The sequence below is a fragment of the Pectinophora gossypiella genome, chromosome 16, assembly GCF_024362695.1.
Source record: "Pectinophora gossypiella chromosome 16, ilPecGoss1.1, whole genome shotgun sequence".
In the NCBI taxonomy this organism is placed as follows: domain Eukaryota; kingdom Metazoa; phylum Arthropoda; class Insecta; order Lepidoptera; family Gelechiidae; genus Pectinophora; species Pectinophora gossypiella.
This window is the reverse complement of record NC_065419.1, coordinates 1,794,465-1,814,071: the sequence shown is the minus strand read 5'-3', so window position 1 is coordinate 1,814,071 and position 19,607 is coordinate 1,794,465. Positions and strand designations below refer to the sequence as shown.

Here is a 19,607-nt window from a genome sequence, read left to right as displayed (position 1 = left end):
AACTGAGCAGATATGAAAAGATCATTTTCATAATTGAGTGACAAAGAATTGAAAAGAGCTATTTGAATAAGTTAGAAAAGAAACTTAGTGTCATTTAGTTGGCTACATTTTAAGTCGAATTATGACTTATTGTATGTTTGCCGCAGCATTGATTACGGATAAATGGGGAGCGTTGAATGCTCTATACTGGTACAAAATTAAAGACAACTGGCCTGAGGGTGCCCAGTTGGGCGCGAACCTGTGTCCTGTCTCAAATTTTGTACCCTGCCTTCTCGTCTGGCCTTCAGCACTCCCCATTTGTCCAGCCAAGTAGTTAATGCCATTTGCGGCAAATCTACAATAAGTCACGTCAAAAAAAGGTATCAAAATCCTACCAGGTCTGCATGACAAACGCGCCGCGAATTATATTGAGCGCTTCGACCAATAGCCGCTTGACGTCCATCTACGTAGATAGCATTCGTATCGTTTATTGGTCCAAGCGCTCGATATAATTCACGCCCCACGCGGCGCGGTAGTTATGCTAACCCGGCTGAAGTGTTTATTATCGCGGGCTGATTTCGAGTCGCCTCTGAGAGTGCTATTAAAACTAAAAAGAATAACCATCACATCTGTCATGTTACTAAGCGTGACCATAAGTCTATCTGTCTACTTGCAAATTACTCAAACAAATGTTTGCAAACGTCCCTAGCAAAGTTTACGAAACTTCTCAGGAGAGTAAATGTCTTTGAACAGTTTAAATAGTGTAATTTACACCAAAACCCCACGTCGCGATGTGAAATAAAACAGGCAATGGGAATTAGTATTCCGTGTAAGCGAAGACCGGCTTGTTTGCTCTTAAATTGGCGCATAAATTTAGAGGAATGAGAGTTTCGGAAGACACAAGGTAGAAGCGATAGGGGCGTGAAGTGACACCATGATTAATTTGCCAACTGCATTGGCTGTGCGAGCATTTTAATTACACTGACATACCCCGGACACTCTTTACAAAAAAACCCTATTCGCGTAAGTACGGCCTCTGTGGTCCAGTGGTTGAGCGACGTGCTCGCGATCCGGAGGTCCCAGGTTCGATTCCCGGTGGCGACAAATCACAAAAATTACTTTGTGATCCCTAGGACATTAGAGGCTGATCAGCTAATTGTCCAAAAAGTAAGATGATCCGTGCTTCAGAAGGCACGTTAAGCCGTTGGTCCCGGTTACTACTTACAGATGTTAGTAAGTAGTCGTTACATGAGCCATGTCAGGGGCCTGTGACGGGTCAGTAATAAACCTGACTCCGAGTTGATGAGGTTGGTAATTCAACTCACAACCCACATGATAGAATAAGAATAGAATAAAAAAGAGTAAATCATCAGTAAATCTTATCGCAAAAAGCCAAGGACTTTCTCCATACACTCCACCATCTATCAGCGAACATCACATTGTGGTGTTATAATATGTACTAATGTTAATAGGCTGGTTTCCAACTAGTCAAATCAGTTACTTTTTACTAAACGTCAAAACACGAAATTACTGTGGAATTTGTATGAAAAAGCACACTGTGACGTCATAGAAAAGCGTGATAAAGTGTCGGACTTATTATTATGTTTTTCTTGATTAAAATTCATAAATAAATTAAATAGAAAAAATAAAATATATTTCGTTAGTTTTTGATCTGTCTTTATTAAGTAAATAGAATTTAATTATTTATCTTGAAGCTAGTACACGAAGCAATTCGCTAATACCTACTCATACTTATATTGAACGTTTTGACCAATAGCCGTTTGACGTCCATCTACGTAGATAGTATTCGTATCGTTTATTGGTCGAAGCGCTCGATATTAGTCCACCGCGCGCGGCGCGCTTGTCATGCTGACCCGGCTGAAGTGTTTATTGTCGCGGGCTGATTTCTAGTCGTCTCTACTACGTAGTAATAATTACTAATGAGGTAAGTATGCGCCCGCTTGCGTCAGACAGAGTACTGCGGGGCGGAAGGCAAGAGGGAAACCACTGTCCTATTTTTCCCTAAAAAAGTAGCATGGAAAATGCTGCACCGACAAGAGCGTGGCTCTTAAATTGATGATGATGTTGGAGGTACGTATAAGTAGTACACGAACCACGAATGTTGAGTGTAAGAAAAATCTTACTTTATTCCTGAAAACCCTAAATTACTCTGAAACTGAAGATCTACTCAAGTACGTCACTTAATAATAAACTACAACACACACACGAACACCCAAGGTGAATATCGTTTGTCGCTTAACTCCGTGTTTTTAATTGTGAATTTGGTTAAAAAGTGGAACTTTTGACAAGTGTCGCATATAAGCGTGAAGCTGACAGTACCGGTGTTTTGGTGACGTATTTAAAATTTAGTTTTATATACGAATAACGGGGCGATAGACCGAAATCAAAGCAAAAATTAAGCGCTTAGTCACCAACGGTCGCTACACTGTGATTACAATGTGACGCAGCTGGAAAGAGTCGGGATTTGTGTCGCTCTGTGTTGCTCCGTGTCACCGCCCTGCGTGATGAGTCACCAAGTAACCAGTTCTCTGGGTGCTTCACCGCTGCATCTACACCTACTATAGTGTGCATCTATTTTTGCAGTATCATTAGGATACAGATTTTCGTAGCCTACAACTATGCATGCGCGGCGCAATCGGTTGTGAGTCAGACTTGTATATGTGCAGTCCGGGTTCGTATCTCCAACGTGCGCTAGCGGCTTTTTGACTGTTTGGACGGAGTGGAGGACAAGCCAAGACATAAAGTCCTCAGGAAACGACTTTTACATCTTCACTTATGACTTTTTTGTTTTTTTTTATTGATTTGTTTTTTTGTGGCTGTTTTTTATATAACTTTTTTATTTATGTTCCATTTGTTTGTTGAAATATGTGGTGTATGTTTTGTATTATATTGGTTCCTTTTGTTTTGATTTATTTTTGTGTGATTGTTCATGTGTTATTCATATTTTGTTATTATGTTTTTTGTGAGGATTTAGTTAGTATTTTTTTTATGTACAAACTTCTTATTTATTCTACAATAACAGCTGTGATATTTTTAGTTGTTCTTTGTTTATATTTATTTTGCGTTATAATTAAGAGTAGTTGTGTGTAAACACTGGTAAGGGGGAAGAATGGATACTAACCCAGTCCCTGATGTTTCTCAGCCAATTGCTGCGCTAACTCAGCTTTCATCGGAAAGGTGTCCCCTTTGCACTTTGCCTAGATTTTTCAAGGGCAAAAAGGGTTTGAATTGCCACATAAGTAAGGTGCATAAGCAGGGCCCATCTAGTTCCCCGGCGGATGCGGTGTTGCCAGTGGTGGCGGTTGCTTGTGTGTCGCACCCGGTGCCGCCGCCGCCGTCTGGACTTGTTGGGTTATCACCGGATCCTTTATGGAAGATTTTGGTGGGTTATAAGCGTAACTTTCCAGTAGTTAAGAGAGTACCTCGAGGAGCGAGGGTTACGGTGGCGTTGGCGTTGAAAAAGCTAATTGACAGGGTGGTCACCACAAATAGTACCGAGTGTTGGCAGGATTTATTGACATGTGCGTATAAAATATTACATGTGTCAAGGCAGCCGGGGAGATCTTCATCATTGACACAGAGGATTAAGGATAATTGTGGCGATCTGACCTCGGTGCCCATTTTGCTTGATAGAAGAAGAAATTTTAGTCGGCCTCCAGAAAACAGTCTGTTTAAGAGAGTGGAACTCAAGGTGGGTGAAGGTGATCTGAGGGGTGCAGCGAGTCTATTATTCTCAAGCGATGTAGTAGCACCGTGTAATGCGGATACGTTCCATGAGCTGGAGTCAAAGCATCCCAGCCGGTCGCCAACTGTTGTGCCACCACCTCCTCAGTCATCGGATCCAGTTATGGCCGTGTCTGTAGAGGATGTGCATCGGGTAATAATGAGTTTTAAGAGTGGTTCAGCGGCTGGTCTGGACGGCTTGTCTCCGCAACATTTTAAGGATTTAGTAGCCGGTGGCTTAGGGGATGCCGCCACCGCTCTCTTGGGAAGCATCACTGCGTTGACGAATTTGATGTTGTCTGGGAAGGTACCACCGGACATAGCGGAGATTCTTTACGGTGCAAATTTGTGTGCATTAAAAAAGAAAGATGGCGGTATCCGGCCGATAGCAGTGGGGTGTACTTTGCGACGTATCGTGTCCAAGTTGTGTTGCAGATATATATTACCCCAGTTAACGGCACGTTTTCAGCCAATTCAGTTGGGGTATGGCTCGAGGGGCGGTTGTGAGGCGGCTGTGCATGCCGCACGTGCTTTTTTGGAGGGCCATGGTGGGGACGTTTTCTTGAAGGTGGATATTCGTAACGCATTCAATTCGGTAGATCGCGGTGTAATGTTAGAGCAAGTAAGAGACGTATTGCCTGAAGTTTATTCATATCTGTGGCAATGTTATGGATTTCCAACTAAGTTAGTGTATGGGGACAGCTACATAAATTCTTCCGTGGGTTGTCAGCAGGGCGATCCTTTGGGGCCAGCTATTTTCAGCTTAGCGATTCATCCCATAATTACAAGGCTGTCATCTAAATTCAATGTTTGGTATCTTGATGATGGTACTCTTGGGGGTGATTCGGCTGCGGTACTGTCTGATTTTTCTTTATTGTGCTCTGCTTTTGCTGGTATTGGCCTAGATTTGAATTACTCCAAGTGTGAGTTATTTGTTGATGCTTCCATATCACCGGAAACACGCCAGGGAATTATTCAAGATTTTACCGTTGTGGCGCCTGGTATTAAAGTTTTGGATGAGGCATCACTAACACTTTTGGGGGCGCCATTGCTAGAGACCGCTTATCCTTCTTTTGTTCAGGCCCAGGTACAGAAATTTCGCGAGACGTCTGACCGCCTTACGCGAATCAACTCTCACATGGCTTTGTTCTTGATTCGTTACTGTTTATTTGTCCCAAAGTTCATGTATGTTTTGCGATGTTGCAATTTTTGGATGTTTCCGGATTTGTTATGTTCTTTGGATAATTTAATAAAGTCAGTTCTGTCTGATGTATTGAATTGTCCCATGTCGGAACGAGCTTGGGATCAGGCTTCTCTTCCTGTCCGTTTTGGAGGCCTGGGTGTAAGAGGGACATCATCAGTGGCGCTGCCAGCCTTTTTGTCCTCGGGTCATGCTTGTGGGGATCTTTTTGGGAAAATTATAAACCCATCTTTGGGTTCCATCGACATCCCTTACTTGCCAGAGGCGCGACACAGGTGGCTGGATCTGTGTCCTGGTGAGCTTCCTGTGTCTCCTGAGTCGCAGTGGCGGTGGGATGAACCCTTATGTTTAAAAGTAAAGGAAAACTTAATTGGGTCCAGTGCTGATCCGTTGGAGCGGGCTCGGGTTTTGGCTGTGACGGAAAGGGAGTCTGGATATTGGTTACAGGCACATCCATCTTCTGTTCTGGGAACTCTTGTGGATAATACCAGTTTATCTTTGATGGTGGCCTTGCGTCTGGGAGTAAGGACGAATTTGCCTCATATCTGTCGTTGCGGGCAGTTTGTGACGGAGCTGGGGTACCATGGTCTCTCGTGTCAGAGGTCTGCTGGACGAGTACCACGTCACGCATCTTTGAATGACGTTCTTAGGAGGGCTCTGGCGACTGCTGGCATTCCTTCGGTCCTCGAACCTAACGGGATTTTCCGATCGGACGGCAAGAGACCTGATGGAATGTCATTGGTCCCTTGGGGTCAGGGACGATGTTTAGTTTGGGATGTAACGTGTGTTGATACGATGGCTCCCTCTCACATAGTGGCGACGGCTTCTCAGCCGGGTTCGGCGGCTGCGGCTGCGGAATTAGGAAAGCGGCGTAAGTATCAGGGTCTGGGTGCAGGTTATTTTTTCTTGCCTTTTGCTGTAGAAACGTTGGGCCCATGGGGTCCAGAAGCACGTCAGTTTTTAAAGACGATTTCAGCTCGCCTCATCGAGGCAACTTCCGACCCTAGAGCAGGCAGTTATTTTGCCCAAAGGGTCAGTTTGGCGGTGCAGAGGGGCAACGTGGCCAGTATTCTGGGGACTTTGCCTCGATGTGGTGAGCTGGAGGACATTTTTTATTTATAGCTTTTTATCCCTTTTTTATGTTTTGTTTTTAATAATATGTGTGTTGTTACAATTGTAGTTGGATGGAATGTACTTGTTTATGTATTTTTATTTAATAAATTATTTGTTATTTAAAATATATTTTTTATAATAAAAAAAAACACACACACACATACACGCCACATACACCCACTCACACTCACTCAAATGTGTATAGTTAGTGGAAGCAGCTTCTGAACCCAAGAAACAATTCACACGCACACACGCGCACACACAGACATATACATACTTACATTATAACTTTCTTATTTCATCTTGTATTTACAGATTGAGCGCCTTTCTTGTTATATTGTAAATAGACGCCCGCACTTTAATTTTGTTAATAGACATAGAAGAGCGAGGCCACCTGACACAGGTATCTTTGCATACCTACTAGCTAGGTCTTAGCCCTAGCCTATAGATTAATGTGTGAGTTACTGAAATAAACATTTTTATTTATTTATTTATTATTCGAACCAATTCGCTAATACTCATACCTTAGACAGCCGAACGAACTATGTTCTATTGGCACACGTACCTCCCGACGGTTATTGCCGTTAAACCGTCTTAGCTTCAATTGCACGTGTTCACGCGACTTGCAGCGGGAAAGCGATTTCATTTGGCCAACAATTAGTGTTATATTAGTGGTAGTCGTTATATGAGCCATGTCAGGGGCCTTTGGCGGCTCAATAGTAACCCTGACACCAGGGTTGATGGGGTTGGTAATCCACCTCACAATCCACACGATAGAAGAAGAAAAAGTTGTAGAGTATAGACGTCTACTAGTAACTTTATCTTTTGTGATAGATCGGAAACCTAATCTAAATTACTGCTGTATGCTGTACTTACTTGTAACTTACTATTAAGTCATGTGGGCATGTCGTGGGAGCAAGCTTCAGAGGTTGCAAAAGATAGCGAGGAGTGAAAATCTGTTACTCGGGCCCTACATCCCATTAACAACTAACAAGATAAAAGGATTAGAAGAAGAAAAGAAAAATATTTATTTTTCATAAGGAATCAAAAATATTGTTCCATTGAAAAACCCTAGCAACGTAATAAATCCCGCGGGATTGGAAATATCAATCTTGCGAGATCCCAAAATTTTAGGGTTTTTTTTTCTCGGCTAGTTCGCAAAAAAATGTAAAAAAGGATAGCTGAAAACGATGAAAACTGCTTGTTTGTGATAATAAGGTTAATTAAAACAAAACATTTTTAGAAAGAAAACAAAAACCTTTATTCTTTAACTAATTAATTTTAACTTTAAATAACTAATTAATTAAATTTTCTCGGGAAATCACCATACTTATTATGTATATGGTGACACAAAAATTTAAAGTATAACTCAAGGAGATTCGCCACATCCCGTCAATCTCGAAAGGGATCTCGTCTCGTGTGTAAAACTTGTTTTGTATATTGTATGCAATAAAGTATATTTGTACTGTTTTTCTGACTGTTTGTCTGATTTTGTGATTTATGTCCCTATACAATCGTATACGCTTATAGCTGACCGCCTTAAGTCAGACATAAGACTTTAACGTGTAGCGTATGCCGGTTATAGCAGCTAACACGTCTTCTTCGATTAAGGTTCTAAAACAAACGGGACTGGCTCACGTTCCAATAAGAAATATACCAGCATTGAACGTGAAATGAAAAAATAATTTTCAAATATTTCAATTTTTCGAAATGATTCGAATTTTAAATTTATACTTTACTGCATTAATGGAATAATAATTATAATCACTTATCTAATCGATTATATTTTTGTAAATTCTTATGGCTCACGTTCCAATAGGAAATATACCATCGGTGAACGTGTATATAAAAGTATTTGACAAATAAGCAAAATACATTTTCAAAAATATATTTAGATTTTTCGAAATAATTCTAATTTTAAATTTATACATTATTGCACTAATGGAATTATATATAACCACTTAGCTAGTCGATTATATTTTTGTTAATTTGAGGAAAGAATTCCGCACTTAATGCGTCAGAATTTGAAGTTAGAATTAGTACTTTTTTTGTAGTTTTGTTGACGCAGAAATCAAAACAAAACAACAATGAAGTACCTATTTAGTTCTGAATTCAAAATCTGTGTTAAGTACCTTCCTACTTGCTGGGTTGTTTGCTTGGTGAAAATCAATAATAACTCCAAAATAAGTCTTCAACACGATATAATCAATTCTTGATATTACAAACAATGGTTTCAACGGACACTCTGGATGGCAACTGGCCATGTAGGGAACTAGCGGGGAGAGGCGCGCGGGCGCGGGTTGCAGTGCGCAGGCGCGGTACGGCGGCGGCGGGGCGGTGCGACGGCGACGTGTGCGACGACGGTGAGTATATACTTTATAACTTTAGCTATGTATATTTTTGTTCTTTACTAATTTTAATCTTTTTCTTTTCAGGTTTTCTTTCTTACAGGTATTTTCTTCTCTTGTGTTAACAACCTCCGGCCTCCGCGAAAATAAGACAGGAATTCTTCACTCGGCGCAATACAACGGACATATCCTGTTGACTGCTCTTCTAACAGTGCCTTTACAAGTCTTGATGTCAAATACTCGACAAGCTCCATCAGATCCTGGATACACCTTTTCTATTCTTCCCAATGGCCAATTCATGGGTGAAGTGGATTCTTCTTTTATTAGAACAAGTTCTCCGGGCTGAAGATCTACCTGGCGCTTCTGCCACTTGTTACGTTGCTGCATCTCACAAATATACTCCTGGCACCAGCTGTTCCAAAAGTTCTGTCTTGCTTGCTCTATCTTTGCATATCTGTGTAGACGATTTGGGTTTACATCTTGTAGGTCTGGACTTGGCAGCGACGTCAGAGGCCTTCCAATTAAGAAGTGCCCTGGAGTAAGGGGGGCTAAGTCATTTGGACTCGAGGACATAGGACATAGAGGACGGGAATTCAGTATAGCCTCGATTTGACAGAACAGTGTTGCAAGTTCCTCAAATGTACAGTGCATATTGCCTAACACCCTTTTCATGTGGTACTTTGCTGACTTCACAGCTGCTTCGTACAAACCACCAAAATTCGGAGAATATGCAGGTGAAAATTTAAACTTTATACCATCATCAATAAATGAGTCTGAAATTGAACCGGAAGAGCTCTCAAGAAACTCTCCTAACTCGCGACTGGCGCCTACAAAGTTGCGGCCATTATCAGAAAATATCTCGCGAGGTTTACCGCGACGAGATATAAAACGTCGTAAGGACAAAATAAAAGCCTCTGTACTAAGATCGCTTACTAATTCTAAGTGAACTGCCTTTACCTTAAAACATATAAAAACGCATAAATATGCTTTTACTAATTTAGCACCGCGTCCTTTTTTTGTTGCAACGAAAAAAGGACCGGCGTAGTCAGTTCCAGTTACTTCGAATGGATAACCTGGTACAATTCTTTGCTGGGGCAAGTTACCCATTATCTGGTTCGCAACTGCTCCTTTCAGTCTTCTACATCTTATACATTTATTAAAAGTTTTACGAGCTAATGTTCTGCCATTTATAGGCCAGTATTTTTCACGAATGACTGAAAGGAGCAACTGGGGCCCGGCATGCAAGTACTTTACATGATAATATTCAAATAATAATTTGGTGAAGTGATGATCAGACTTTAGGACGATCGGATGTTTTTTGTTATACGAGTAAGTAGAATTCTCAATCCTACCTCCTACTCTGATCATCCCTTCACCATCAATTATTGGATTGAGATTTGAAAGAGAAGACTTCATTAATTTATCTTTGCTGTTTAAACCATAAAAACTTTCTGTCTGTGCTATACGAGCTAAATACAACTCTGCTCTTTCAATCTCATCCACTGACAATGAATCCTTTTCTTTCGTGATATTTTTCTTACAATTTCTTATGAATCTTAGAACATATGCAAACACATTACGCAATTTTCTGAAGCTAGAATATTTACACATGTCTATTACCTTTTCCTGTGTTTGAATGCATACCGTATGTGACCTAATTTCAGGTAAGTCTACATTTTTAATTTCTTGTTTAGGCCAGTTTGCTTTATCTTGCATCAGAAATTCTGGGCCCGACCACCACATTGACATTGACTGGATATCTTCGGGTGCGATCCCGCGCGAAGCCAGATCCGCGGGGTTCTGCCCGGACTGCACATAATTCCATTCACTGTCAGTGGTAAGGTCCACAATCTCTGATACACGATGTGCCACAAACGGTTGCAATTTGTGCGTAGGCGTCTTCAACCATCCCAAAACTATTTTCGAGTCACTCCAATATATTTTTTCTTTTATTTTTACTCGCAACGAATTTGTGACTTTGTTACATAAGCGTGCTGCTAACAGTGCTCCACACAGCTCGAGTTTTGGTATGGTTGTCGCCTTGAGTGGTGCTACTTTTGCTTTCGCGCACAATAAGTGGACTGTACAGTGACCTAGAGAATCCTCTGATCGAACGTAAATGCATGCTGCGTACGCTTTTAAGGAGGCGTCCGAAAACGCATGCAGCTCAACATGAATACTGTTACTACAGATGGCGTGGCGTGGGATTGTTATATTTTGCAATAATTTTACATTTTGTATAAAATTGTACCATTTTCCACTTTCTTCTTGAGGTATTTCCTCATCCCACTCCAGTTTCTGTAGCCACAGCGATTGCAACAATATTTTACATGAAATTGTACATACACATAATAATCCTAATGGATCAAATATACTGGAAGTTATTGAAAGTATTATACGTTTTGTACATTTGCCTTCCTTTACATTTTTTGCTTTACTTGTGGGCATAAATATAGTGTCACTATCGGGGTTCCATTCAATACCTAAAGTATGAGTCACATTTGATATTTTCAAATTTTCTTGTTTACTACATGAATTGTTTGTAAGTTCTTTCATTAATTCTTTAGAGTTACTTTTTATCTTTCTTAGATTGAAACCGGCTGAGCTAAGGTGTGTGGTGACTTGCTGATAAATTTTCTTTAGTTGTTGTTCATCATTATAACCTGTTATTAAATCGTCAACATAAAAATCTCGCGATATAATAGTTTGTATTAACTCATCACCACACTCCTGAGCCAACCGTAACAAACATCTGGTGCTAAGGAATGGTGCACATGAAGTACCGTAAGTTACAGTATTCAATTGCAAGTACTTCATGCGCTCCCTTTCGCTCTCACGCCATAATATCATTTGTAAATATCTCTGCGACTCGTCTATCATTATTTGACGATACATTTTCTCTATATCGCCTGTTAGTATATAATTGTGCTCTCTGAATCTTACAAGTATAGAGAAAATGTCGTCTTGAATGGTAGGTCCCACCATGAGGATATCATTGAGTGAATAACCTGATCTTGTTTTTGCTGACGCATCAAACACTACTCGACATTTTGTACTTTCACTTTCCTTTTTTAATACCGGATGATGCGGCAAAAAGTTTGCATTTTCAGGTTCTTCACTCACTGATAAATGCCCAAGCTCTTGATACTGATTTATGAAATCTACATATTGCTCTTTTACGTCAGGTTGTCGCCGAAAGCGCTTTTCTAGCGAATCAAAACGTTTCTTTGAAATACAATAAGAATCTCCTAGTTTATCAGGCGACTCTTTCAGCGGCAACGTGACGCAAAATCTTCCGTCTTCCATCCTTCGTGTATGCTCCACAAAATGCTCTTCACAAGCTTGCTCTTCAGCCGACCAGGACTGCTTTTCAGGAAGCTCTTCCAGCTCCCAGAACATCTTCAACTGGTTCCTGATCTCCTGACTGAAGTTACAATATACATTTTCATTAGGTAAGTCTCCAGTACACATGACAGGTCCCACTACTAACCACCCTAACTGCGAATTTTGCAATATAGGTTTATTAATTCCCATTTTTATTTTTTCAGGGCACGTTATTTCCCAGAATACGTCTGCACCCAATAGTAAGTCTACTTGTGCTGGGCGGTAATAGTGGGGATCTGCCAAGGTAACATTGTTAGGTACATTTATTTCAGATGTATCTACTTCCTGACTAGGTAAGTTGCTTGTTACTTGTGATACTACAATCGCATTCACTTGTTTACTAAATGAATTTGTACATGATTGTATTACCAAATTACACCGCTCTATTGCATTGAAAGACATGTTGTTTATGCCAGTAACACATACCGTGTCTACTTTTACAGGCTCAATTGCTAATTTATCTTTCAAAGAACGTGAAATAAATGAGGACTGGCTGCCGCAGTCCAACAAGCAACGTACCTCTTGCTTAGACTTGCCGTCTATTACAACGTTTACAATTGCTGTCGATAATAGTACTTGATTCGATATACAGGATGATAGAGAAACCGGATTAGTTACAGTGCACTTGATCTCCTCCGATTTCTGTACGTTTGATACATTTCTATGCAGTAATGTATTGTGTTTGCGGTGGCAAATTCTACAGCCACTTAATTTACATTGTTGTGCAAAATGACCACGTCGAAAACAATTTATACAGAGTTTTAATTTAGATACTACATCGTTTTTGTCTTCGAGTGTCATGTTTTTAAATTTATCGCAAAAATATAAATAATGATCTCCATTGCATACTAGACAACCATTATTTGTCTTGTTCTCACAAGCAGCGGCGACAAATGCTTTTTGCTGCTTATCAACACGCTTGAATTGCTGTCTGTCACTATTTACTGTGACTGTATTTTTGTCGCTGCTGCATGTGGTAGTCATTTCCAAAATTGTTGCTCTGTTACGCAAAAACTCATAAAATTGTTCCAACGTGGGTCTTTTGTCCATACTACTTTTACGTTCCTCCCACTTTGTACTTGTCACACTATTGTAATGTTTTAAAATTTAAGATAGATGATGAAGAAGAAAGTGGAGGTGAAGAAATAAGAAATAAGCAAATGGGTTTACTCGAATTTATTAATTACTAAGAGAACCAAAGTTACACAAAAATATAAATAGGTATTTGGAACTTTTAAATCCTAAGGGTACATTCCAGGTATTCAAGGCCACTGGTCATTCGTTAAGCATTATTAAATAATAAGAAAGGTATTATAAAAACCTCCCTAGCTCGTTTGCCCTCGGCGGCGGGAAGGAAGCCGAGCCGACTAGAAGCAGCTACCAATAAGCTGTAGCTGTAGCAGTAGCAGAACAGCTGTACAAAACACCCGTCATAGAACAGAACAGCCTTCGTAAAACAGCCGTCACAAAACACCTTCGCAAAACAGCCACCCCAAAACACCTTCCCAAAACACCTCCTGTCGGAGGTCGAGAAGCCACGTATGCGGCCAACGTACGATGACGTCGATGCCACGACGCTGGGACAAAATGGCGGAGCAACGTGTCCACGCCACGGACACCAAAACCACACCAGAATAAAAATTTACGAAGATTTGGCGGCGCGTGCGACGGAGTTGCGGGCCACCGGTCACACGCTTATAAACCGCCTAAAAGAAAAACAATGACAACATATATCGACACTGATAATTACGATTAAAATGCTATAACGCATTGTAAAGACAAATTCTCACCCGAAATTCACACTAAAAATCGAAGGTGTGGACACACCCGCTCGGCGGAGCGCTGTCTGGGGAATGCGGCAGCTCGCAGGCGCAGGACTATATAAATCGCCCAATTCAACGCCTACGTCACGGACAAAGCTAGTACGACCTCAATCGTCCGTTAGATGACGCCGCCGTCGCACACTCAACATGCAAGTTATTAACAACTCCAAGGACAGGAGACAGACCGAAAATTCCCAAATATAATTTTGTATTAAATATTGACACCAACATTCTTCAGCAGCTACTTGACAAGGGACTCCAAGATATAGCCTTCCGTATAATATCGGCACACGCCATCTTCCGGTTACTGGTGGAAAGTCGTCGACTGCGGAGCCCAACGATAGCAAGTCGATGCTCACGGACCTTCCATCGAACAAGGCGAGATGGCGCTGTGTTCAATACTACACAAAAAAGCTATAAAACGGATCCCCTGTAACTAATCCGGAGGCTGAAAGAAACGGCACTACAATACCTCCCCACCCAAAAGGATTTCCGAGTGAAAAAAAAAATAATTAAAAAAAATAAAACAAACGAGGAAATCCCAGCTGGCCCTCCAGCTGATCCCTCAAACAAACCAAAACTCAAACCTCAACAAAAATATTCAAGTTTAACTTGAAAGAGAAATAACTTTAAAAATTAAAAAAACAGATACAAATGCTATTCAAGATAAAGTCGACGAAAAAAAAATAATCCAAAAAATAAAAAAGTAAAACTATAGCAATGAAAATAAATAAAGGCAAAAAAATGCCATTCAGTACAAACAGTAAAAAGAAAATCCTACAAATACAAAGACAAACTTAAAAAGAATAGAAAAATAAATAAAGGCAAAAATGCCATTACCGGCGGAGGCCACACAACGTAAAAACTTGCCTGAGACGGCACATGAACCACCCGTGCTCACCATGAGCACAACAACATCTGATAGCATCCAAGAAATCCTTCGCATCCAAAAATACTTCGCATCCAAAAATACTTCGCATCCAAAAAATACTTTGCATCCAAGAAATACTTCGCATCCAAGAAATACTTCGCATCCAAGAAATACTTCGCATCCAAGAAATACTTCGCATCCAAGAAATACTTCGCATCCAAGAAATACTTCGCATCCAAGAAATCGCATCAATAGCGCGCATACGAGCGCCAAAAACATGTCGGTAAGCAAGTCGCAATGACTCATTACAACAATAATACGTGTCCGTAGCAATAACTACGTCCACCAACGAACACTAACGACTTCAAAAGCCATCAGTCACAACCACCACTCCCTCAACATCTTAAAATGGTGGGGAAGTGACCTCACCTTACAATCGGCGAGTGCTCGACCCCAACCATCAACAAACACTAATGACTTCAACAGCCATCAGTCACAACTACCACTCTCTCAACATCTCAAAATGGTGGGGAAGTGACCTCACCTTATAATTGGTGAGTGCTCGACCCCAACCATCAACAAACACTAATGACTTCAACAGCCATCAGTCACAACTACCACTCTCTCAACATCTCAAAATGGTGGGGAAGTGACCTCACCTTATAATTGGTGAGTGCTCGACCCCAACCATCAACAAACACTAATGACTTCAACAGCCATCAGTCACAACTACCACTATCTCAACAATAAAAGATCGTACACGTAATACTAACGAGCGTGTAAAAAAAAAACAAACCAGTTTATTTGCTATAAGCTCAAAAGGAATGCAAGATAGATAACAAGCATGTAGGTACTTATGTATAGCCGTGGTTATACAACCAAGAACTATCATTTTACTAGACAGCAAGTTAAATGTTTAATTTAAATTAGGCCGAAATGCTTTTATAAATTGTTGCATAATTTGAAAGAATTTACAAATTGTAAATAAACCTTGAGGGTATAAAACAAAAATATAATTCTAAACTCACGCCAAGTTTCATAAAATTTTGAAGAAAAAAGCCGTATAGCAAAGCTAAGCAGTAAACTAGCAACAATAATAATTTTACTGAAGAATGTTAAAAATTTAAAGTTACATTAAAAAAAAAAACCTTCGTAGGGTATATAATGTTTTGTTTTATAAAAGCAAATTTGTGATAAAAACAAAAAAGTAAGCTCAAAATTTTAAGAAACAATTAAAGAAGTTTAATAATACGGAAAAATAGCTGCAACGCAGTATAATTTTTTTTAACAATGTGATGTTATAAAATGCTATACGAGTTCAAAGTCCAAACTTTAAAAGTATGCAAAGCAAAAGAAATAATATATAATGCAAATGTAAATTTAAAAACACAGTTATACAAAATAGTTTGTAGGTATTTGTAAATTAACTTGTTTCGTTTAAAGCACACATCAATATGAATACGATAAATCTTATCCACTAGGGGGTAAATGAAGAAACACCACCACCACACAATTTGTTCTTTTTACACGTTACAAAAAAAATACACAACGAATGACCAGCCGATCCTCGAGCAAAAGACCGAAGACCGGGGGCGTACCCTGAACCTTTAGACCTCAGTAATCGGGCGCCATGTAATGTTTTAAAATTTAAGATAGATGATGAAGAAGAAAGTGGAGGTGAAGAAATAAGAAATAAGCAAATGGGTTTACTCGAATTTATTAATTACTAAGAGAACCAAAGTTACACAAAAATATAAATAGGTATTTGGAACTTTTAAATCCTAAGGGTACATTCCAGGTATTCAAGGCCACTGGTCATTCGTTAAGCATTATTAAATAATAAGAAAGGTATTATAAAAACCTCCCTAGCTCGTTTGCCCTCGGCGGCGGGAAGGAAGCCGAGCCGACTAGAAGCAGCTACCAATAAGCTGTAGCTGTAGCAGTAGCAGAACAGCTGTACAAAACACCCGTCATAGAACAGAACAGCCTTCGTAAAACAGCCGTCACAAAACACCTTCGCAAAACAGCCACCCCAAAACACCTTCCCAAAACACCTCCTGTCGGAGGTCGAGAAGCCACGTATGCGGCCAACGTACGATGACGTCGATGCCACGACGCTGGGACAAAATGGCGGAGCAACGTGTCCACGCCACGGACACCAAAACCACACCAGAATAAAAATTTACGAAGATTTGGCGGCGCGTGCGACGGAGTTGCGGGCCACCGGTCACACGCTTATAAACCGCCTAAAAGAAAAACAATGACAACATATATCGACACTGATAATTACGATTAAAATGCTATAACGCATTGTAAAGACAAATTCTCACCCGAAATTCACACTAAAAATCGAAGGTGTGGACACACCCGCTCGGCGGAGCGCTGTCTGGGGAATGCGGCAGCTCGCAGGCGCAGGACTATATAAATCGCCCAATTCAACGCCTACGTCACGGACAAAGCTAGTACGACCTCAATCGTCCGTTAGATGACGCCGCCGTCGCACACTCAACATGCAAGTTATTAACAACTCCAAGGACAGGAGACAGACCGAAAATTCCCAAATATAATTTTGTATTAAATATTGACACCAACATTCTTCAGCAGCTACTTGACAAGGGACTCCAAGATATAGCCTTCCGTATAATATCGGCACACGCCATCTTCCGGTTACTGGTGGAAAGTCGTCGACTGCGGAGCCCAACGATAGCAAGTCGATGCTCACGGACCTTCCATCGAACAAGGCGAGATGGCGCTGTGTTCAATACTACACAAAAAAGCTATAAAACGGATCCCCTGTAACTAATCCGGAGGCTGAAAGAAACGGCACTACACTATCCAACTTGCATGAAAAAAGAAAAATTATCAAAGAGTCCCAATTTTCAGTTGGTTCTCCTAATGTGTTCAATGCACGCAAATGTTTTGAAATATGATCTGCCAAATATCTCAATGATTTTTCTGATTCTTTATTCATTGTTTCAAAGTTAAATAGTGTTTTAAAATGAATAATAGTCAACTGGTTTGTATTATTAAAGCGATCACAAATAAGTTTCCATGCAGTTTTATAGTTTTCAGCTGATATTTCCAATGATTCTATGACTGACTTTGCAACACCAGTTAATGAACCTTTTAAGTACTGAAACTTACTTATTTCACTCAGACTATTATTATTATGTATCAGGGACACAAAAGAATCTCGAAATTCCAACCATTTATTAAAGTTTCCATCGAAAGAAGGGAGAGTGATGGTTGGCAGTTTTATATTAGTGCTACAGCACGGTGAGACATCATTACTTGTTTCATGATAAATACTAGATCTATTTTGAGTAGTAAGTTCTTGACTGTCAATTAAATCCTGAGCTAAACTCATTGCCTCATAAAATGTACTCTCAGTGGTATTTCTTTCTACTGAAATGGTCTCTGAAGTCCCTGCCTTTTCCGATTCACTCTCCTTTATTTCAATTTGTGACTGAATCTGATCATATTCTGTAAATAATGATTCTATTTTGCTTAATCTTATTTTTAATTCTTGTACTTGCTGTTTAGATACCTTTTTTAAATTTTTAATTTCCAAAACGTAATTTTTAAAAACCGTTAACCGACCCTTTATAGTACCACGCTTTATTCTTAGTTCTTTTAATTTACTTTCCTTACTCATGTTTGTTACCTGTTCACTCTCAGACTCACTCATTGTATTGGTTTCAATAATTAATTAGTAAACGAAATAGTTCACTAATCCAACCGCAATATAGTATAAAAAAGGTAAATTGATAAATACCTTATTGTACGCAAACCTGCGTAGGTGATTTGTTTACCGAAACAGCTGTGAATCCTCCGCGAACTCGTCAACCAGTGAACTCGGAGCTCGGACGTAGATAGCTCTCAGTACCAAAGCGCTAATGGGACGGCTCAACGTTTACTGAACCCTTTCCGTCTCTCTGGAATGTCACAATCAATAACTTGATCAATACACTTATTTATACTTTTTATGTTTTTACTCGAAAATGTCGTGTTTTTACACTTTACTGACACCTATTTACAACTGTTACTAAGTTAATTTTATGTAATTAACAGAATGAAATGCAAATTGTTTACATAAACTTAATATTCCGTATTTTTACTTTTTCCAATGAAATATTTTATACCTATTGTTGTACAGATTGATGAATTATACAGATCGTAATACTATAAAGCTTTTACAGTGTTTATAGCGGTATGCAGTTTAATTGAACGCTATAACACGCTTTATTTTACATGTATTTACGAATTACTACGAATCTGATACATTATACATGAAAATACGAAATAATAAAAATATACCTGTGAGTTGCCGTGTCCATTGATTCTAGAATGTTTCATAAGTAGGTAGGTACTTGCATATACACTATAATAATTTACGAATTGGTGTTCTTACAACACTGTTCACTATCAAAACTATACGGAAATAAGAAAATAGATTAGTAGAAAGGATAATTAAGGAACGGGCAAACCTCCCTTCTTGAAAATATCCTCTTCAGTCGATCGCTCGCTTCATCGATCTTTCCAGATTTTTGTTGTCATCAAGGTTAAATAGGTAGCACGGTTCGAACTTCTTTTCCAAATTACAGATTCTTCTCGACGGTCGCCAAACTGTTAAGTACCTTCCTACTTGCTGGGTTGTTTGCTTGGTGAAAATCAATAATAACTCCAAAATAAGTCTTCAACACGATATAATCAATTCTTGATATTACAAACAATGGTTTCAACGGACACTCTGGATGGCAACTGGCCATGTAGGGAACTAGCGGGGAGAGGCGCGCGGGCGCGGGTTGCAGTGCGCAGGCGCGGTACGGCGGCGGCGGGGCGGTGCGACGGCGACGTGTGCGACGACGGTGAGTATATACTTTATAACTTTAGCTATGTATATTTTTGTTCTTTACTAATTTTAATCTTTTTCTTTTCAGGTTTTCTTTCTTACAGGTATTTTCTTCTCTTGTGTTAACAATCTGCTACGTGCTAATCTGAAATTGATGATCATGGAAATTAGCATTCGTTTGTATTTAGAAACACGATAATTATCAAGAGACAATATTATGGAAACAAGAAACACTGTATTCAGAAAATAAAATTCAAAATAATATTACTAGATGAGCTAGGAACATTTTGCT

At 39.8% G+C, this 19,607-nt stretch overlaps 2 protein-coding genes across 3 annotated transcripts in view; one reads left to right on the top strand and one right to left on the bottom strand.

Moving 5' to 3' along the window:
• LOC126373965 (potassium voltage-gated channel protein Shaw-like) overlaps positions 1–19,607 on the bottom strand; it is a 320,695-nt gene that overhangs the window by 43,769 nt on the left and 257,319 nt on the right. The window lies entirely within an intron of this gene.
• Positions 4,051–19,607, top strand: part of LOC126373959 (uncharacterized) — a 650,308-nt gene continuing 634,751 nt past the window's right edge. Inside the window, exon 1 of the mRNA XM_050020362.1 lies at positions 4,051–4,061. The gene's annotated coding sequence lies outside the window, so the exon portion shown is untranslated. The remainder of the gene's footprint in view (positions 4,062–19,607) is intronic.